The 21,597-nt window shown below is 45.3% G+C and overlaps 1 protein-coding gene across 1 annotated transcript in view; it reads left to right on the top strand.

The window, feature by feature from the left end:
* The window catches only part of LOC137624276 (titin homolog), a 28,294-nt gene extending 13,144 nt beyond the window's left edge, over positions 1-15,150 (top strand). Inside the window, exons 3-4 of the mRNA XM_068354818.1 lie at positions 2,377-2,430; positions 14,865-15,150. The gene's annotated coding sequence lies outside the window, so the exon portion shown is untranslated. The remainder of the gene's footprint in view (positions 1-2,376; positions 2,431-14,864) is intronic.
* The last annotated feature ends 6,447 nt before the right edge of the window (positions 15,151-21,597 follow it).

A 21,597-nucleotide genomic window follows, 5' to 3' on the forward strand; every position in this document is an offset into this window, starting at 1 on the left:
ACCTGTACGCATTCCCTCCGTTCAAGATTATAAACAAAGTTCTGCAGAAATTCGTCTCGCACGAAGGGACACGGCTGACGCTGGTTGCTCCCCTTTGGCCTGCAAGAGAATGGTACACAGAGGTACTTCAATGGCTAGTCGACTTCCCCAGGACTCTACCTCTAAGAGTGGACCTTCTACGTCAACCACACATAGACAGGTTGCACCCAAACCTCCACGCTCTTCGACTGACTGCCTTCAGACTGTCGAAAGATTCGCTAGAGCTAGAGGCTTTTCGAAGGAGGCAGCCAGTGCGATTGCCAGAGCTAGAAGAATTTCCACTCGTAGAGTCTACCAATCTAAGTGGGAGGTCTTCCGAAGCTGGTGTAGAGCCAATTCAATATCCTCTACCAATACCTCTGTGATCCAAATAGCTGACTTCCTTCTTCATCTTAGGAATGAGAGATCCCTTTCAACACCTACGATTAAAGGGTATAGGAGCATGTTGGCCTCAGTCCTCCGCCACAGGGGTTTGGACCTGTCTTCCAACAAGGACCTTCAAGACATTCTCAAGTCTTTTGAGACGTCTAAAGAACGTCGTCTTTCCACTCCAGGCTGGAATCTAGACGTAGTCTTAAGGTTCCTTATGACATCTAGGTTCGAACCTCTCCAGTCAGCTTCCTTCAAGGATCTTACCCTCAAGACTGCTTTTCTCGTTTGCCTTGCAACAGCTAAGAGAGTCAGTGAGGTTCATGCCTTCAGCAAGAACATTGGTTTCACAACCGAATCAGCTACATGTTCTTTTCAGCTTGGATTCCTAGCAAAGAACGAGCTTCCTTCACGTCCTTGGCCTAGATCGTTCGAAATACCTAGCCTCTCCAACATGGTAGGTAACGAACTAGAGAGAGTTCTTTGCCCTGTCAGAGCTCTCAAATATTATCTGAAGAGGTCTAAACCTATTCGAGGACAGTCAGAAGCCTTATGGTGTGCCATCAAGAAACCCTCGAGACCCATGTCCAAGAATGGGCTTTCGTACTATATAAGGCTTCTGATCAGAGAAGCACATTCTCACTTAAAGGAGGAAGACCTTGCATTGCTGAAGGTAAGGACCCACGAAGTAAGAGCTGTAGCTACTTCGTTGGCCTTTAATAAAAACCGTTCTCTGCAGAGCATTATGGATGCAACCTATTGGAGGAGCAAGTCAGTGTTTGCATAATTTTATCTGAAAGATGTCCAGTCTCTTTACGAGAACTGCTACACCCTGGGACCATTCGTAGCAGCGAGTGCAGTAGTAGGTGAGGGCTCAGCCACTACATTCCCTTAATCCCATAACCTTTTTAACCTTTCTCTTGAATACTTTTATTGTTGTTTTTATGGTTGTTACGGTAGGCTAAGAAGCCTTCCGCATCCTTGGATTTGGCGGGTGGTCTATTCATTCTTGAGAAGCGCCTGGGTTAAAGGTTTGGTAGAGGTCCTTTAGTAGGGTTGCAACCCCTTGTACTTTGGCACCTTTGGGTTGATTCAGCCTCCAAGAGGAACGCTGCGCTCAGTAAGGAAGACGAACTTTAAATAAAAGGCAGAGTAACGGTTCTATTCGACTTCCTTACCAGGTACTTATTATTTCATTGTTATTTGAGATAACTGTTATATGAAATTTGGGATACTTAGCTATCCTTTAATCATGTACACTGGTTTTCACCCACCTCCCTGGGTGTGAATCAGCTACATGATTATCGGGTAAGTTTAATATTGAAAAATGTTATTTTTATTAATAAAATAAATTTTTGAATATACTTACCCGATAATCATGATTTAATCGACCCTCCCTTTCCTCCCCAGAGAGAACCAGTGGACCGAGGAATAATTGAGGAGGTGTCAACAACAAATGATTGAGTACCTGGCCACAGGTGGCGCTGGTAAGTACACCCCCTTCTAGTATTGTGATAGCTGGCGTATCCCTCCATAGAATTCTGTCGGGCAACGGAGTTGACAGCTACATGATTATCGGGTAAGTATATTCAAAAATTTATTTTATTAATAAAAATAACATATTTATGCATAAGGTCTGGTTTAATAATCTGATACCACAATTATGTTGAAAGTTCAGTTTATTCCTATGTAGATAGTACTAACTTCTGTGTCATTTAGATAGGGTACACTTCTAGTTCCGGTTTCTGCGGAACTTCAAGATTCATGCTTTTAACTTTGCCACATAAGTTATTAAATTTGGCTATACATTTTTAACATAAAAGTTAATTGAATTTTGTTGATATATTTCTTGGTTTTTCTAAAAGGGAGAAAAACAAGTGATTAGCGATGTAAAAATTTTTATGAAAATACAAAGATTTAAGACAAGACAGGAGTGAAAATATATTAATGAACTTTATATACTTTCAGGAATAGAACAGAGGTTGAAATCAAGCCTACGTAGTCTTCTCTCCACGAAAGTAGGTAGGTGCAAATATATTTATTCTTTTAACCATGTATCCTAAAAGTATAGAATTATAATGATAATGAAGATACTGTGCAGTATATGTGAAACTGAACGGATATTTCTATTAATAGTTCTTAAAGGTTGCAAGTTAAAATTTTTATCGTACACATGATCAACCTTTGTTATTGTAAGGGCCAGATTAAGTTTTTCAGCCTGCCGGAGCCCTAATTATAGACTGCATACCTACTTAGTCTTTCATATACTGTACTGTATAGTCTAGAAAGCTATAGATATATTCAAATACTAATTCTTATTTATTAACTTATCAACACTTTATACTGTATAAGAAAAGGGTAATGAAAAATCATTGGTAAGAATGTAAACAATTTTATTGAATCGCATAGTGTATTAATTTATATGAAATCATTCAAGTGGGAAACTTGAAAGGGCATTTCTTCACAAGCATATCAATGTTTGAGGATATGCTGAAGGTGGCCACTCTCGGGGTTATATTCAAGATGATAGTCCGTCATTCTTGGTCTTGTTTATGGTTTTTTGTTTTTTCCAACTCTAATATAAACCCTCGTTCTTTACATGGGAGAAGATAGCAGTGCAAGCAGGAATATTCACCCATGTAAAGAACTCTTCCAAATGTCACTTTTCATTTTCATAAACAGATGCTTACATTTACAAGTACCTAAAAAGAGAGATGTCTTCTTTCTTGCAAAATCAACGATAAGTGGAAAGCCCTCTTTAGATATGTTTTTATTTTTAAACTTCAGTAATGAATAAGCTCCCAAATGCCAGTTTAAATCTTTATTCCCTTTGAACTCAAACAATTCCATCTGCATTTCTTAAGTGACCTGGTCAACACTGATTTCAAATCTTAAAGAGAAAAATACAAAGATTATTTCCTTGTGACCTGAAATCTTTAAGTCAATGAATGAATTCTGTGCTAATTAATATCAGTCCTTAGATCATAACATTATTTTAACACTTTTCCTTTCAAGGTTTAAGGGCCGCTCATGAATGGCAGATGCAAGGGTCATTGCCCTATCGAACAGGACAGTTCTCTAGAGACTGACCATATATTATTATTATTACTTACTAAGCAACAACCCTAGTTGAAAAAGCAGGATGCTATAAGCCCAGGAGCTCCAACAGGGAAAGATAGCCCAGTGGCGAAAGGAAAAATAAGATATATCAAAAACAGTAATAACTTTGAAATACATGTTTCCTAAATACAATTATAAAAATTTTAACAAAACAAGAAGAGGAGAAATAAAATAGAATAGTGTGCCCAAATGTACCCTCAAGCAAGAGAACTCTAACCCAAGAGAGTGGAAGACCATGGTACAGAGGCTATGGCACTACCCAAGACTAGAGAACAATGGTTTGATTTTGGAGTGTCCTTCTCCTAGAAGAGCTAAAGAGTCTTTTCTACCCTTACCAAGAGGAAAGTGGCCACCGAACAATTACAGTGTAGTAGTTAACCCTCTTGGGTGAAGAAGAATTGTTTGATAATCACAGTGTTGTCAGGTGTATGAGAACAGAGGAGAGTCTGTAAAGAATACATACATACATATACAAGGTACTTCCCCCAATTTTGGGGGGTAGCCGACATCAAACAAATGAAACAAAAAAGGGGACCTTTCCTCTCTACGTTCCTCCCAGCCTGACAAGGGACTCAACTGAGTTTGGCTGGTACTGCTAGATTGCCACAACCCACCCTCCCCTGTTATCCACCACAGATGAAGCTTCATAACGCTGAATCTCCTACTGCTGCTACCTCCGGATCATCCAAGGCACCGGAGGAAGCAGCATGGCCTACCAGAACTGCGTCACAATCGCTCGCCATTCATTCCTATTTCTAGCACGCTCTCTTGCCTCTCTCACATCTATCCTCCTATCACCCAGAGCTTTCTTCACTCCATCCATCCACCCAAACCTTGGCCTTCCTCTTGTACTTCTCTCATCAACTCTTGCATTCATCACCTTCTTTAGCAGACAGCCATTTTCATTCTCTCAACATGGCCAAACTACCTCAACACAGTCATATCCACTGTAGCTGCTAACTCATTTCTTACACCCATTCTCACTCTCACCACTTCGTTCCTAACCCTATCTACTCGAGATACACCAGCCATACTCCTTAGACACTTCATCTCAAACACATTCAATTTCTGTCTCTCAATCACTTTCTTTCCCCACGACTCCGATCCATACATCACAGTTGGTACAATCACTTTCTCATACAGAACTCTCTTTACATTCATGCCTAACCCTCTATTTGTTCCATAACTGAATACAAACCTAGCTATTTACATGGGGTGATTACTTCGGCGCAGCCGATGGCGAGGCATAAAGTTTTAACGAGGGTTTCCTACCCCACCGCTAGTTAGCGGGGGGGGTAGGGAGGGGTAGCTAGCTACCCCTCCCCCTCACACACACCGGAGAATACTCCACTTTACTTTTGGCTCGCATAGTGATCGGAGGTTTCCGCTCCTATGCTCTCTTGACGGCCATTATTGTTTGTCTTTTAACTTACCTTTTCTTATACTGGATATATTTAAACATTTCTGATGTTTATATATATTTTTGTGTATAAAAAATGTAAGTTTCCTTTGCTTTCGGTGTTGTGCGGTGTGTATTGTGTACGTCTGCCGGAGTCCGCCAGCTTAGGCTCTGTGATCTCGGCCTTGCACTTCTAGGCCACCATGGTTGCCTTTCGTGGAGTCCGGCCTTCTCTTGAGGTCGTTCACCTCTTACTCCGTACTACGCCTACGATAGCTTCTCAGTCTGAGTCGCTATTTCGTTTTATTTGTCTCAATTATTTTTATGAATATAATTGTGTTTTAACTTTTCAGCTCAGGGCTCACGTCCCTTCGGGGGTCGGTGATCCTTGGAACAATCAAAGTCAGTTGCGTAATTATTATGTTATATTTCTGTTTGTTAACGTCGTCCTCCCCCCTCACCCGGGCATGCCGGGTGGGGGGGGGAGGGGCTCATACCTTCTTTCATTCTTATGTTTTTTCCCTCGGGGTTTCTCTTCGGAGTTTCACCCGGGGGAATTTCTGTTAAATAATTATTTGTTTTATTTTCCAGTTTGGGATGCTGTTTCCTCGTGCCTATTGTGCCTTCGAAGCAGAGCTGTCCTTTTATCCTGGGGAGTCGGCTTTGCCGCCGTCTCGCATGGCGTTCGTCGGGGGTTTTCTCTTCTCTTAGAAGTTCCCCCTTGACTACTGCCAGCTCTTCATTGCATCCTAGAACGATAAGGAGGTTCGCCTCCAGGGTAGTTAGTTAACTTCCCTTGTTACTTCCTTGGTCTTTAGGCGGTTATGCTCTGGGGGCTGAGCAGCCGCCCTTGTGACTCGTTCAAGGGGCTGAGCGGTTGCAAGGCTAGACCATGGTACTAGCGACTATGCTCTTGGGGCTGAGCGGTCGCTTCTGTGGCTACGCTCAAGGGGCTGAGCAGCTGCAGGATCAGTCTGGCCCCCTCTCGTTCGCGAGGGAGGCCTCTCTAAGGGCTCCTCTTCGGAGGATTGCTCCTTTTGTCTCTTCTATGAAGTGTCCCCTCCCGTTCGCGTGAGAGGACACTCACAGAGACTCCTCTTCGAAGGATTGTTCCTGTTACGTCTGCTGATCTCAGGGCCTTTCGGGGCTCCATCGCCAGTCTCTTCTACGAAGTGCTCACCTCTCTCGTTCGCGAGAGAGGCCACTCATAGAGACTCCTCTTCGGAGGATTGTTCCTGTCAACAACAGCTTGCTGTTCAGTCACTAACACTTCGGTGTTTAGTGACGGGGAAACTTCGGTTTCCCTTTTTCCCCTGACCCTTCGGGTTCTCGGGCCTTAGTTACGCAGTTCCCTCGGGCTCTCGTAACTTTAGTCACTTCTACACTTCGGTGTTTAGTGACGGAGAAACTTCGTTTTCTCGTTGCATTGACCCTTCGGGGTCTTGCAACTACTCCTCAGTGTACCTGTTGCCTGCTGTATCCATTCCTGATTGCAGACGCGCCTTGGGTGCCCACGCCCCGTTATTTAATGGGCTCCTCCCTTCGGGGCAGGAGAGACTTTCTCACACCTTGAGTAAGTCCCTTAAGTGCCAGGTATTACCTGCGCGCCAACGTTCCCTTACGAGCTTGCGCTTGACTGCTGTTCCTGCTGTTCATGAGTCTGCCCTCAGAGACACCCTGTTCCAGTATTCTGTTAGGCTGCTACGTTTCCTGCGCATTTTGCGCATATCGTTGGGGTTCCTGAGTTAGCGCACTGGCACTCTCCAGCGTTTCAGCCTACGGTGTCTCTGAGTCTCTTCTACGAAGGATACCTCTCCCGTTCGCGGGAAAGGTACCTCACAGAGACCACTCCTCGGAGTAGTTAGCAGTCCCTCAGCTGTTCGTCGGCACTGAAGTAGACCTTCGCGTCTTTTTCAGGGGCTGCCCTCCCTTTTAGGGACGCATCCCAGTTCCTGATCTACCAGTTAGCCGACAATTTTCTGATGAGCGCTGACGCGTAAGCGTTGATGGTTGCCCGCGCGCGGAATGGTTTCCCGCGCGCAATCTCGCGATCGTCGACAGTTAGCCGACGATCTTCTGCTTGCGCTAATGCGTAAGCGTTTGACGATCGCCCACGCGTGGGATGGTTTCCCACGCGCGATCGTTGACGCACTCGCTTGCAGGATTATTTTCCGCTCGCGATCCCGCGATCGTCGAGGATTGTTAGCCGACGATCTTCTGATGCGCTCCAACGCGTAAGCATTGATGATCGCCCGCGCGCGATCTTGCGATCATCTAGGATCGCTGGGCGACGACCTTCTGTTACGCGCCAACGCGTGAGCGTTGATGATCGCCCGCACGCGGGATGGTTTCTCGCGCGCAATCTCGCGGTCATCTAGGATCGCTGGGCGACGACCTTCTGTTACGCGCCAACGCGTAAATGCTGTAGGTCGCCCGCGCGCGATCTTGCGATCGTCTAGGATCGCGCCATCGGCGAGGGTCGTTAGCCGACGATTTTCTGATGCGCGTCAACGTGTAAGCGTTGATAATCGCCTGCGCACGGGATGGTTTCCCGCGCGATCTTGCGATCGTCTAGGATCGTTAGCCAACGATCTCCCGTTACGCGCTCAAATGTTGCGGATCGCTTAAATGCTATAGATCGCCCACGCGCGGGATGGTTTCCTGCGCGCGGTTTCGCGATCGTCGAGGATCGTTAGCCGACGATCTTCGGACGCACGCTAACGCGTAAGCGTTAATAATCGCCCGCGCGTGGGATGGTATCTCACGTGTGATCTCACGTTCGTCGACGGTCTAGCCGACGATCTTCTGGTTGCGCTAGCGCGTAAGCGTTAATGATCGCCCGCGCATGGGATGGGTTCCCGCGCGCGATCGTCGACGATCGTTAGCCAACGATCTTCTGTTCCTGCTAATGCGCTGTTCTCGCTAACGCGTAAGCGTTGATAATCGCCCGCGCGCAGGGTAGTTTCCCGCGCGCGACCTTCAAGGCCCTTCCGCTGGTGATCGTCAATCCGGCAACAGTCGTTAGCCTCGACGGTTGTTAGCCGGTGATCTTCGAATCCGGCGCTAAGAGGACGCGCTGACGATCTTCTTAGTACACTTAAGCTCCGATGATTGTTCTGTGCGCAGGATAGTTTCCCGCGCGCGGTTCTCCGCACGTGATGGTCAACGGCCATTCACCGCCGATCTTTGGATTAGGCGCTAGGCGCGCGAGCTCCAACGGTCTTATCAGTACGCGTGAACACCGAAGGTCGTTCCGTCCGCGGGATGGTTTCCCGCGCGCGACCATTGAGGTTCACGCAATCATCGCACGGTTCGTCCGTGTGCGGTTTCCCGCTCGCGATCATCGTAGATCGTTCGCGCGCGCGGGCACCGAGGTTCCCGCTCGTGATCGCCGACTATCTTCTCTCGCGCGCAAACTCCGACAATCTTTGCTTACGCGTGAGCGTCGAAGATCGTCCGGGCTTGCGCGATCGTCTTACTTAGGTGCCGACGATCTTCGTACTCGCGTAAGCACCGAAGATCGTCAGCGTTATTCTTCCGCGCATGGGATAGTTTCCCACATGCACTCGCCAAGGGCGCTAGCGCCGGCGATCTTTTTCGCCGAGATCGATTCGCGCGTGGGATGGTGTCCCTCGTCCTCGATCTTTCACGCACAAGCACCACCGATCTTCTTACACACGGAGACGCGGGGATCGTTCACGTGGTCGCCGAGACGCCCACACTCACGCGGGTACGCGTGCACGTGAGCGCGTTTATTCTGCTATGCATGTCTTATTCACGCGCTCCCAGATCTGTGCTTTTCGCGCGATCGTTAGCGTGATCGGCGCACCGTTCTCTGACACGACCGTGCCCTGGTTACATCAGGGCTTATGACGGTCAGGCCACCTCCGCGTTTCCCTTCCCCGCAGCGCAGAGCAGCGCCCTCTCCGGCGAAGCCTTATATCCTTTATCGCTAGGGTCCTGTTTCCCTCCTAGGAGGGATCCTAAGGCCCTGTCTTCCGCAAGGATCCGGCAGGATCCAGTTGGACCCTTTGGGCATGTCTACGAGTCTCCCCAGGAAGAGCTTCTGGGGACGGGAGACCTTGCTGCCAGTCCATCAGGAGGAGGAGCTCCAGGGGTCGGAACTTGCGTTCTGGCAGGTTCTGACCCTCAGGTGAAACCTCAAGGGGATCCCTGATTCAGAGATCCCTCTTCGGTAAGGGAAGGATTCGATCCTGGACTGAGTTCTACCCACCCAAGGACTCCCTTACGCCAGTGCAGCTTGCCCTGGTCTCAGGGAATGGAGAGCGTCAGAGACTAGACCGAGGGCCAGCTATCCGAGCTCGTCTCCTTCCCTCCTCAACTCTGGACAGGATTGTCAAACAATCTCCGTTCAGCATAGCAACAGCAGACACGGTCAGCTTTGCGGTGAGACCACAAGTCTTCATGGGTACACTGGTCCGGTAGGACTCGTACGCCCGGTCCTGGTTCACCCATCTTCAAGGAAGTACTTTGGAGTCCGCCCGGAAGGCGGGCATATCAGTTCAAGGGCTGTGCTTCGGCCTTTCCACGGCACCTCAACAGTTCTCCGATACTTCCTGGGTGGCTAGCCGATCCTGGTAGACTCGAAGGCTTCCCTTCTTCGTCATCGGGACAAGCTCCTCGGACTTTACCAAGCCTTAAAAGTCATGGTGGTCCTCGAGGAGTCCTCCCCGCAGCCCTCTCAGAGTCTGGTATACCGAGCCTGGTCTTAGGCTCCTATCTCCCGTAGTCTTTCCTTCAGACGTCATGGTACCGAGGCAGAGGAATGTCGTGAGACCTTTCCTCTCACGGTAAGACCCTCCAACCTAAGGTTGTTACGTCTTTCCTCTCTGGCCCGTCTGGTTTTCACAGTCGCCCCAGGTTGAGTTCTCTCCAGTGGCGACTTAGGGCACGAGGGAGTCGTCTCCCCAGACGCGGAAATCCCTAGGGGACTCTGGTTCAGACGAACCCGCAGGGGTGGGAAGATGTCAAGGGCCTATAAGAGGGAGTGGCCCTTCTCGTCCTTCCCCCTACTTGATGCAGTTTTCGGACGCGTCAAAGAGAGGGGGGGTCCCTCGTTCTGACCCACGGGTCCTCAGGCCGGGGGTCAGAATCTGGAAGAATCTTCTCTAGGCCTACTAGAGGCGGAAACCGTGTTTCGGGTTCTCCAGTAGCTCCACCTAGCCTGGCGGACTACTCTGTGGCTATGAGGGTCAACAACACCACAGTGAGCATTTTCTGGCCCAGACAAGGAGGTACTTTTGGTACGACCATCCCATCCTGCGGTAGAGATACCGGGATGGTCCGAGTCCCCCTCGGTCTTCTTGATGGCTCGCTTGATTCCAGGCAAAGGAATGTGCTCGCCTACAGTCTGAGCATTGTGTCACGGACACCACATTCCGAGTGGTCTTTGGATCCTCAAGTAGCCTGTGAGTCCTGCCTCGGTGGGGCGGTTCGCTACAGCACTGAGCTGCAAGCTCCCGCTGTACTGCTTCCGTTCACGGATCCCAAGGCCCTCTGGTAGGAGACCTTCCAGCAACGGTAGGACACCATCGATGTGTCGCCCCCGTGGCTTGCTCCTCTTCCCTCCGGGAGTCTGTCCAGCTTCTCCTCGAAGAGAGAGGACTTTCGCAACAAGTGGCGAAAAGGAGGCCTGGACACCTGCGTAAGTTTTCCGCAGCAGTCTCCCAGGCGATAGGGCGAGTTTCTGTGGTCGGTGTCTGGGAGAGGGCATCCCTCCACACGATGCCGCCTCCAGCAATGGCGGAGCCCCTAGTGGGATTGCGGGATAAATGTGCCTTTTCAGTTTCGACTGTGACGGGCTATCCTTCAGCCGTGAGTCCTGCCTCCTGGCTCTAGGGACTAACATTTCTCCCCGCTGGAACTCTTCCCTCGCATGCGAGGTCTTGTCCTCTCCTACCCTCAGTCAAAGGTGAGACCTCCTCCTTGGAACGTGGTTCGAGTCCTCGAGTCTCTTAAGAGACACCCTCCTGACGAACCACTACGTAGTCCCCAGATCACCTTCTTTCTGGGTAGACAGTGTTCCTGCTAGCCTATCTTCAGCCAAGCGAGTCACTTGGTCTCTCTTACGACTTCGCCCATTCAGGGGGTTAGGGGGAGACAACTTCAGGTTCGTCCCTGAGGTTTGTTGCCGAGACTCAGAATCCGGGAGTGCCGGACCCGCTTTGACTCCTTCCGGGGCTCGAGTCTCCGCCCTGTAAGAGATTACTCAGACCATCTCCTACCTTGCCGGCAGAGGGTCCAAGCTGGTGTCTTCAGAGAACAGCTGCAATTCGTCTCCAGGTCCAAGTCTCGTTCGTGGGTCCTGGGTGACGGGGAGAAGGGTCTCCAGGAGTACCATCTCGGCCTTGATTCGCAGGGTGCTACACCCTGCCTTGGATCCTGACCCTTCTCCGTCGCATCGCCCTAGGGCCCATGATGTCAGGGGCTTGGATACGTCCCTGCCTTTCATGGAGCTTCTTTCAGTAACGCAGGTCCTGCAAGCGGGGATGTTGAAGTCTCAGCCCTTCTTCTCAGCCCCTTACCTGCAAGACATGACCCACAGGAGGCTTGATACGTTTCTATCGGCCCTGTGGTGGCTTCACAACAGCTGGTCTAAACCTCAAGCTCCTTGATGGACAAGTAGCAGAAGGTTGAGGGCATTGTTACCTGGTGTTAGTCTGCATGAATGAAAAGATCTGTCTGGCCCTTATTCTTTTCTTCATCCTCTCCTCCCACGGAGAAAAGCAGCATCCTGGGTTCTCTGCACAGCTGACCTCAAACCACTGCTGGTAGACCATGCTTCCTTGTGTTCCTAGTATTATGTGTAATACTGTCATGTCCCCATACCCTGACGAGGTGGTATTGGGAGAGTCCTAGCCTGGTTTTCCTTCTGAGGGACTCCAGGGCAACTGCCTGGGACAAGTCACTTTTTACCTTCGCGCACACCTTATGTAGGCCGCGGCAGTTTCACAACCGCCAGCGAGGAGCAGGGATTCCCTATTGTCCGAGTACTTGATCACTCAAATTTGGAATCCCCGGGCAAGCCAAATCCAGTATGGCCGGGACTTACCACCCTTCCTAAGGGTTAAGTCACCCCATGTAAATAGCGTGGTTTGTATTCAGTTATGGAACAAATGACAAATTCGTAGATAATTTTTATTTTTCCTAACGATACCAACCTAGCTATTTACAGTTATGTGCCCGCCAGCCCTGTCCCCCAAGATAAGTCCTACCTCTAAGTAAAGTGGAGTATTCTCCGGTGTGTGTGAGGGGGAGGGGTAGCTAGCTACCCCCCCCCCCCCCCCCCCGCTAACTAGCGGTGGGGTAGGAAACCCTCGTTAAAACTTTATGGCTAGTCATCGGCTGCGCCGAAGTAATCACCCCATGTAAATAGCTAGGTTTGTATCGTTAGGAAAAATACAAATCATCTATGAATTTGTCATTTTTTACCACTCCCTTAACTGCCCCCAACACTGCATCCTTCATTCACTCACTGACGTACATTTGCTTCCACTCCACCATTTGCTGCAACAACAGACCCCAAGTACTTAAATTGATCCACCTCCGCAAGTAACTCTCCATTCAACATGACATTCAACCTTGCACCACCCTCCCTTCTCTTGCATCTCATAACCTTACTCTTACTCACATTAACTCTCAACTTCACTCTCACACACCCTTCCAAATTCTGTCACTAATTGGCCAAGCTTCTCTTCCGCGTCTACAACCAGTACAGTATCATCTGCAAACAACAACTGATTTACCTCCCATTCATGGTCATTCTCGTCTACCAGTTTTAATTCTTGTCCAAGCACTCGAGCATTCACCTCTCTCACCACTCCATCAACATACAAGTCAAACAACCTCGGCGACATCACACATCCCTGTCTCAACCCCACTACCACTGGAAACCAATTGCTAACTTCATTTCCTATCCTAACACGTGCTTTACTACCTTTGTAGAAACTTTTCACTGCTTTACTACCTTTGTAGAAACTTTTCACTGCTTTACTACCTTTGTAGAAACTTTTCACTGCTTGCAACAACCTTCCACCAACTCCATATAACCTCATCACATTCCACATTGCTTCCCTATCAACTCTATCATATGCTTTCTCCAGATCCATAAACGCAACATACACCTCCTTACCTTTTGCTAAATATTTCTCGTATATCTGCCTAACTGTAAAAATCTGATTCATATATCCCCTACCTCTTCTAAAACTACCCTGCACTTCTAAGACTGCATTCTCTGTTTTATCCTTAATCCTATTAATCAGTACTCTACCATACACTTTTCTAACTACACTTCTTCTTCTTTGTCTACATCTTTTCCCACTTCTATGTGGGGTCGATGTTTCTGGTCAAGTTTCTCCATCTATCTCTGTCCCACACCTCATCACCAGTTAATCCCTTTGATCGAAGGTCATCCTTGATACAGTCCACCCACCTTCTCTTTGGTCTCCCTCTCTTCTCGTTCCCTGTACCTCCATTTCCATTACTCTCCTCCCAATATAATCTTCATCTCTTCTCAGTCTACTTTCTTGGATCTTATCTTATAGTTTTCTTACTTCTATGGTACCCCTAATTACCTCATTCCGTATCTTATCTCTTCTTGTCACCCCACACATCCATCTCAACATTCTCATCTCTGCCACATCCATCTTCTTCTCTTCTGTCTTCTTTCTTGCTCACGTCTCTGCTCCAAACATCATTGCCGGTACTAACCCTTATGTTCACATGAGAAGGAGTTTGTACCTCTTCATCAAGGAACAGTCTACTAAAAGAACCTACACTCAACAAACTAATACCCCTTGAATTACAACACTCATGCACATCTCCCCTACCCTTATATAGTGGTACAATACATGCACAAACCCAATCTACTGGTACCATTGACAACACAAAACACATATTAAACAATCTCACCAACCATTCAAGTACAGTCACACCCCCTTCCTTCAACATCTCGGCTCTCACACCATCCATACCAGATGCTTTTCCTACTCTCGTTTCATCTAGTGCTCTCCTCACTTCCTCTCTTGTAATCTCTCTCATTCTCATCTCCCATCACCAGCACCTCAACACCTGCAGCAGCAATTGTATCTGCCTCCCTTTTATCCTCAACATTCAAAAAATTGAATATTTTATAAAACTCATCATTTTAATGATAAAAGGATAATTTTCTACCTTGAATTAAAAGACAAGAAAAATTTGTTAATAGCTAGATTAAAACATACAAATTATCACAAAGAAAGAAAAAATGGGTGAATAAGGGCGAGATGGAAAATACCCTTAGATTGCGTCTGTGTATGTTGCATACGTCAGATCGTTTACCACACTTTATTGCAATCAGGCCTTATACAGTATATTGCATCTGTTGTGGCTTTAAGTGGTTCTAATAGCCTGAGGTTAGCCTTAAAGTTCCCATGGTATATTAGCTGTGATTTGGATAATCCTTTTGTAATTGTTTTTATACTTTTTTTTTATAAAATAATATACTTTTTTTTTTATAAAATAATAATCCTTCATGGATCGTAAATTGCCCATGTATGGTTTATCTTGACCTCTAATCAATGGAATCGTGTATGTCGTTGTGTTGTAATGATCACAAATTGTCCAGAAGACATTTAAGCATGATTTTCATAAGTCTCTAGATATACATTCAGAAACTAAAGCTGCTTTAGGGGAGGTCCTTCACTCCTTGAGGGCTCAGACTTAATGATAGTTGAAAAAACTCTCTCTATTTCATACAGACCCAGTACCTATACACATTAACTGTCCTGTTTAAATGAATTTTCCCTAGTATTCATTAGCTATATGTTATCAAAGTAATGCTCTCTAAGAGCATACAGTATAGTAGGTAAACATTATGCACGTTTTCAAATTATAAAAGAATTTAATGGAAAAACATTTGCTTTCTTCTCTTTTTCAGGTGACTGAAGATATGATCTCTGTGAAAATTGAAAAAAAAGCAGCCAGATGAGGGGACTGATCTTCCGCTAATTTTAAGAAGAGATTGGTTGAGCGGAATTAAAGAGATCTTATTATAAGGATAAACAGGTATAGAAAGGGCAAGTTCAATATCAGTCTGGCTTGGAGGAACCATAGAGTCACCTATCAAGAAATTCTTAAACAGAGTCGAGGGCAGTCTTTAATATTTGTATAACATTACATTAATATATTCTATACTTGTGATTAATAGTAGAGTGTAAAGTGTGCTAATATATTTGCTTCTCCTCTCCCAGATGCAGAGAGAGCTAGACAACAGGAAATGTTCTCAATAGTTATCTGTAAAGGGTAATCATAACATCGTGTATGTAGATAAGACAGAAGTTTGTTCCTACACAGATACAAACCCTTGTCCTTTGATAGGAGTATGCTTTTAGAGAAGCTGGCTACAGCTGTTTCCTGATAACTGTAGCTGTGTACCAGTTTCTGTTAAACAGTATTCCTGATTAATCCCTTGCTTCTGTGGCCATGTAATGATGACGGCAACGTATTCCTAACAAGGTTGGTTATCCTCAGAAATTGATTTGCACAGCCATAGGAAAAAGTTTTTACTGCTGTCAAGTGTGAAGTAAAAGGGCAGTGCCCTTTATTTCCCCATCTTCCAGTTCTCAGAAAGACATGCTTGTCATGGACATATTACCTGGTTCAGCTCTCTTCATGGAGTTCCCGTGACTTCCTCCCCATGGAAGCGTCTTCATTGGCCTGAATGACCCTGAAGATAAGAACTTCAAGTTCCTCCTCCACCTCTGCCTCACCTTTGTCTCTTCACACTACCAGTCAGGATAGAAGGGCTCCAATCGATAGGAATTGTGTGCACCTGACTCCTACCGTTTTTCTCCCCATGAAAGAGACCGTGCTACTCTAGGAGTGCCCTTGATTCCCTTCGCAGAAGACGTCAACTGCATGCACGCTCTCTAACCTGTTCGCAAGACCTAGGAAAAACAGACTTGTGAGTTCTATGTATGCCAACACCAACACACCTTAGACATACTTGGACACTAGATCACCTCACGCAGGATTCTCATGGATATATACCACACATGCTGGATCCCCACGGATTCATTCTAGATCTCCAACTTTTTTTTTTTTTTCCCCTAAGCGCCAGATCACCTTGGTACACTGTTATGTACGAGATTGTATCATGCTTCAAGATGACAACAACATAGGACCTTACTACTGGTCCTCCTGTAGAGGCGAAGCAGATAACTTCTCAACTACTTCTAGAGGAGAATAATAGTCTAGCAGCTACAGGCACTTTAATCATGCAAAGAGAGGAAAAAGGTTTGATTATCTGAACTGATAGGACTTTCTGTATGATTTAGTGTAATGGACTTCCGGCTAGTTGTATCCTGTACTTTTAGGCCCTGGGGACTGCAATAAGACCCCAAAATCCCTTTGAATCATGTATTGTAAGGAATGGATGAAACCAATTTTAATAGATGTGGTATGGGCTAGGCCTCAGAAACAATCATGCCAGAAGTTTTATCCTGTACTTTGCCCCAGACAGAAGGTTTTTAGGGGGTCCAAAATTCATGGTTAATCATGCAAAGAGAGGAATGGAGGAAACTTGGAACGATTGAAAGATCACAGTTTCTTGACTTCAAAAACGCCAATGCCAGAAATTTTATTCTGTACTTTCCTCCTGCCAGAAACTCATAATTACATACTGTGAGGATGGATGATTCTGCAAATCGATTTTTGTTAGTCATCTTCAAAAACTCCAGTGCCACGAATGTCATTGTTCAAATAGGCCTCAAAAAAAAAAAAATTTCTCCCCATCCATAACTGAAGCCCCCAATGCTCCTATGCACCCTGCTCTTTTCATACATTGTTGAAAAATATGGATTTTTATTGAGTTAGGCCAACTGTAAACTGAACTTTTTTTTTATATTGTTGCTAGGTATTTGTGTGTACTAAGTGCTGTTTATTGTAAAGGAAGCTATGCCCTGTAGGCCTATGGTTGTGTATTAATCAGGATATCTTAAATTATGTCTCATGATAACTGATACACAAACGTTAAAATCCAACTCATCAGTTTCAGTGTTGTGGAGTTTGTCTGGTTAATTCAGGCCTTTATGAAATCATCATCCATGTTCAATGGATTCTATTCTAAATTTGTTACTGACCCCATGCTAGTAAGGAGAATTGCATATATTGACCTCATTTTGCAGTCACCCGTAAGAAATGATGATGTTCAGGAAACGCTGATACGCTCAGTGCAGGTGGCAGACGAGATGGGAATGTCTCGTATGACCTGGCCGCAGCTATTAAGGCTCTGTCAATACAGGAGCTACAGGAACCACAGTTTGACAAGCTTGTGATACTCCTAGGGAATTTCCATCTTGAACTAGCCTTCTTTGGAGCCATAGGAACATATTGGTCAATAAGACATTCATGTATTTGATGACTTAGAGGTACATGCAACGAATGTTTGAAGCTGAAAAAATAAATGTACGTAATTACACACTTGTAATGGTTATAAGATAAAATATACTACCATACCTGTGATAGGCCATCCTGCTACATACATATAAATACATATAAATATGACCTTCCTTTGGCATGCATGGATATGGGATATGCACTGTCATATATATTAATCTATGTATGTACACTGAGATGCATGCTTATATTTACTGCTAGACCTGCATAAAATTACTCTTTAGGAGAACTGTAAAATGTGCCCATGATTGGCCTATCCAAGTGTGTGACTCTCATCAGGCTGCTGTGTAGCCTGCAATATAAATAAAACATAATGCCCCCTCTGGGATCATAATAATGATGCACCGTCGTACACTATTATTTACAAATAAATCTAGATAATATTCCTAAGATCATTGTAGCATAACAGTTCCGGTAGCTGAGGCTTCCCTCGCGAATCTGTTTATATCCCTGTTTTCCTTTTGCGCCCCTAGGTGGCGCACATGCCGCTTGCCCGCCAGATTTGACCTGTCCTAACTCATTATTCCACACATATGTCCATGATCCTGGCCTTGGTTACTTGTTGACAGTCTGATGTTCTGGGTTTCTAGAGGGAAAAAATGTATAATAGGTGCGCACACATTCACCAAATTGCTTAAACTATTGTAGATAGAATGTTATTGTAAAAATCTTTGGTAATTGTATGGAAAATATTGTGACTGACCTTATCAGAGAAAGTCAAGCCATTGAAAATCCGAAGGATATGGTGTGCTTTTCTGACAGAGAAGAATTCCATCTTATTCAGCAACAATATGAGAAGTATTTCAGACAGATGCTGGATGGGAATTTTGGTAAGACAGCTGCTTATCGAGCACTCTATATTTACTTTTTCAATCGACTCTATCATAAACTACAAAAGGCTGTCAAACAGAATGATGTTCAGCACTAGATATAGATACTCCCAAATATTGTAGAGGTGTTTTTTGCTCTTGAATAGACCTAACTATGCTTGTTTGGGTTGTCAGTATCTACAGAATCTTGAGAATATGTCATCTGATGAATTAAAAGCATTGAAGGCTGGAGCATTCTCAGTCAGAAGGACCAAAGAATCGTTCTCCAGAGCTCTAGTTGACTACACTGGAAAAAAGTGTAAATCAAGATCAACATCTACTGGTATAACCCACTTCAAAAACTCTGAAAATGCATGTGCAAGATGCCATGTAAGTTTATTTCGGAGAAGTCGTGCAGTTTCAGAATTCAAACAACTCACTGGAATCCAACCTAGCGAAACACCTGCTAATCAGCTGCAAAAGAGTCGAGTATTAATAGACAACAAAGATACTTAAGCACTAACTGACATAACCCATCTGAGAAGTCTTATTCTAGAAATGCAGGTCTGATCAATATTGCCACAGGTAGAGTGGCTACTTCAAAAGCAGCTTATTATCTGATGGGTAGTGTGGCGCTGAACATTGGGAGAGATTCATAAAAGAGTGGAAAGGTGATGAGAAGACCTACAAAGGACAAAAAGGCTTTAAATGCTGCAGGAGATTGTGATGCCTTTGGAAATGTACTGCCAAGGATATCAATGATGGAAGTAAACAATGTTGATTTGCAGGAGAAACTGACTTATCCAGTAACAGAGGTATCCTTTTCAATTGCACATACTGATGGAACTCCTACCAAGACAGATAAAGGAAACTCTATAAAAACTCAGGTGTGAAAGATCGATGTAGCATCAGTCAAAGAATGGACATTTCAGTCTCGGCTTTTTGATGGAGGATGTATACTGCACGAAATACTTCCTCATCACACCAAGTCAGTATATTGGACAATTGTTTGGGATATGATAGATGAAGTCTGTTTTGGTAAGTAAACAAGAGTACATCTGCTGTTAGACCAATATCAGCAACCATTAATCAAGGACATTGAGCATCTTAAAGGAGGGACTGTATTGACTTAATAAGAAACAATGCATTCATTTAGTCCATCTAGGCCCTATATACCAAAGGCACTTCCCCCAATTTTTGGGGGTAGCTGACATCAACAATGAAACAAAACAAAGAAGGGGACCTCTACTCTCTACGTTCCTCCAGCCTAACCAGGGACTCAGCCGAGTTCAGCTGGTACTGCTAGGGTACCACAGCCCAACCTCCCACATTATCCACCACAGATGAAGCTTCATAATGCTGAATCCCCTACTGCTGCTACCTCCGCGGTCATCTAAGGCACTGGAGGAAGCAGCAGGGCCTACCGGAACTGCGTCACAATCGCTCGCCATTCATTCCTATTTCTAGCACGCTCTCTTGCCTCTCTCACATCTATCCTCCTATCACCCAGAGCTTTCTTCACACCATCCATCCACCCAAACCTTGGCCTTCCTCTTGTACTTGTCCCATCAACAGCGACAAAGGCTGTGAACTGTTGAAGATTGGCATTGTCGAGGATGAACTTGGAAAGTTCATGTTATGAGAACAAGAGAACGAGTACTATGCATCGATAGTAGCTGGGAAAACTGTTTATGCTTCACAAAGTGGAAACTTCATTAAGCATCAAACAAATGCAATGGAAATGCTAGTGGTTGAGAAGCCAGAAGAATCCAAGATTGTCATGAAGTAGCTTATACCCTTATTTGCTACCATGTCATGATAGAAGGGGGAAATATGGTCATTAGGTCTTCTGACACATGTACTGGTGATACTGACAAGTGTGGTGCAAAAACTACCAGCAGAATTGTAGATAATGATGCAATTTAGAGGTAGAAATAAGAGGATGCATGTCAACGTAACAGCTATCTCGACATCTAGAAGAAACACAACATGGTTTGAGTGAAGCTCTTATGGTATGCCATGGCCGGACAGGCTGCCACTTCACATCTGCATTTTACAGGCGAGGGAAGGCCCACATAGTGTTAAAGCTAGAAAAGGACACAAATGCAGTGCAAGAATTGAAATTGTTGCATGAAGACATTGATATGAAATCTGTCATTTAGAATAAATTCAGTATATACAAAGAAAGAAAACTTCAACGAGTCACTGATTGTTTCTTTAAAATGCCTTAAAGTAAAAAATCCTGTAAGACTAAGTGAAAAAGATTGACTGTGCTTTATAGACCTTGTGTGTCAAAATATTGAAACTTCATATTAAGCATGCCCAATATGTCAGCATTCTGTAGAATAGAGCAGGTACAAAACATGCAGATAAAGATATTAAGCCTCTTGATCATGGCTGGCAAGAAAAAGATGGGCACTTTAATCCACTTTGGTGCGATGCAAACGGCCTTCCAGAGTCGATTGTGAAGGGTTGTGGTGGCTGGTGTGGTAACATCCCTGACTGGGGTTCAAGTCCTGCTCAAACTCGTTAGTTTCCGTCTGGAATTACAGAATGTGTACTGGAAGTATCATAAACAGGGTATTAATGGCCTTGTGGCAGCGGAAAGTACAGAATAAAATTTCTGGTATTGGTGTTTTTTAAGTCATGAGACTGTAATCTTTCAATTGCACCATGTTTCAACCATTCCTCTTTGCATGATTTACCATGTATTTTGGACCCCCTAAAAAACCTTCTATCTGGGGTAATGTACAATATAGAACTTCTAGCATGATCATTTCTGGAGCCCAGTCCATTCACCTGACCTATCATTCATTCCTCACAACACATGAATCAAAGTTCTCTACAGGCGGGAGGGGTCATTACGGGCTTCTGGCGAGGGGGAAAGTACAGAATAAAATTTCTGGTATTGGTGTTTTCGAAGTCAAGAAACTGTAATCTTTCAATAGTACCAAGTTTCATCCATTCCTCTCTTTGCAGGATTAACCATGTATTTTGGGGGGTCTTGATGCAGTTCCCGGGCCTAAAAGTACAGCCAGCCAGAAGTTCATTTCACTAAATCATACAGAAGGTCCTATAAGTTCAAATATTCAAACCTTTTTCCTCTCCACATGATTAAAGTGCCTTTTCCTCTCCACATGATTAAAGTGCCTGTAGCTGCCAGTCTATAAGAAAGACCGGTCAATAGGAATCGCGTACATGGTACTCCTACCGTTTCTCCTCTTTATAGGAGAAACAGATGCTAATACACTTGCTACCTATGCCTTTTTCTCATGAGATAGAGCATGTCCACTGTCAGTAGGAATAAAGGGCCCTGCCCTTCTTTCTCCTTCCTGGACAATCTCTGTCTCACTTTTGGGAGAGTGACAGCAGTAGGGCATGCCAAGAATTGACCCTTCAGAACAG

The sequence above is a fragment of the Palaemon carinicauda genome, chromosome 31 (assembly GCF_036898095.1).
Source record: "Palaemon carinicauda isolate YSFRI2023 chromosome 31, ASM3689809v2, whole genome shotgun sequence".
Classification (NCBI taxonomy): Eukaryota; Metazoa; Arthropoda; class Malacostraca; order Decapoda; family Palaemonidae; genus Palaemon; species Palaemon carinicauda.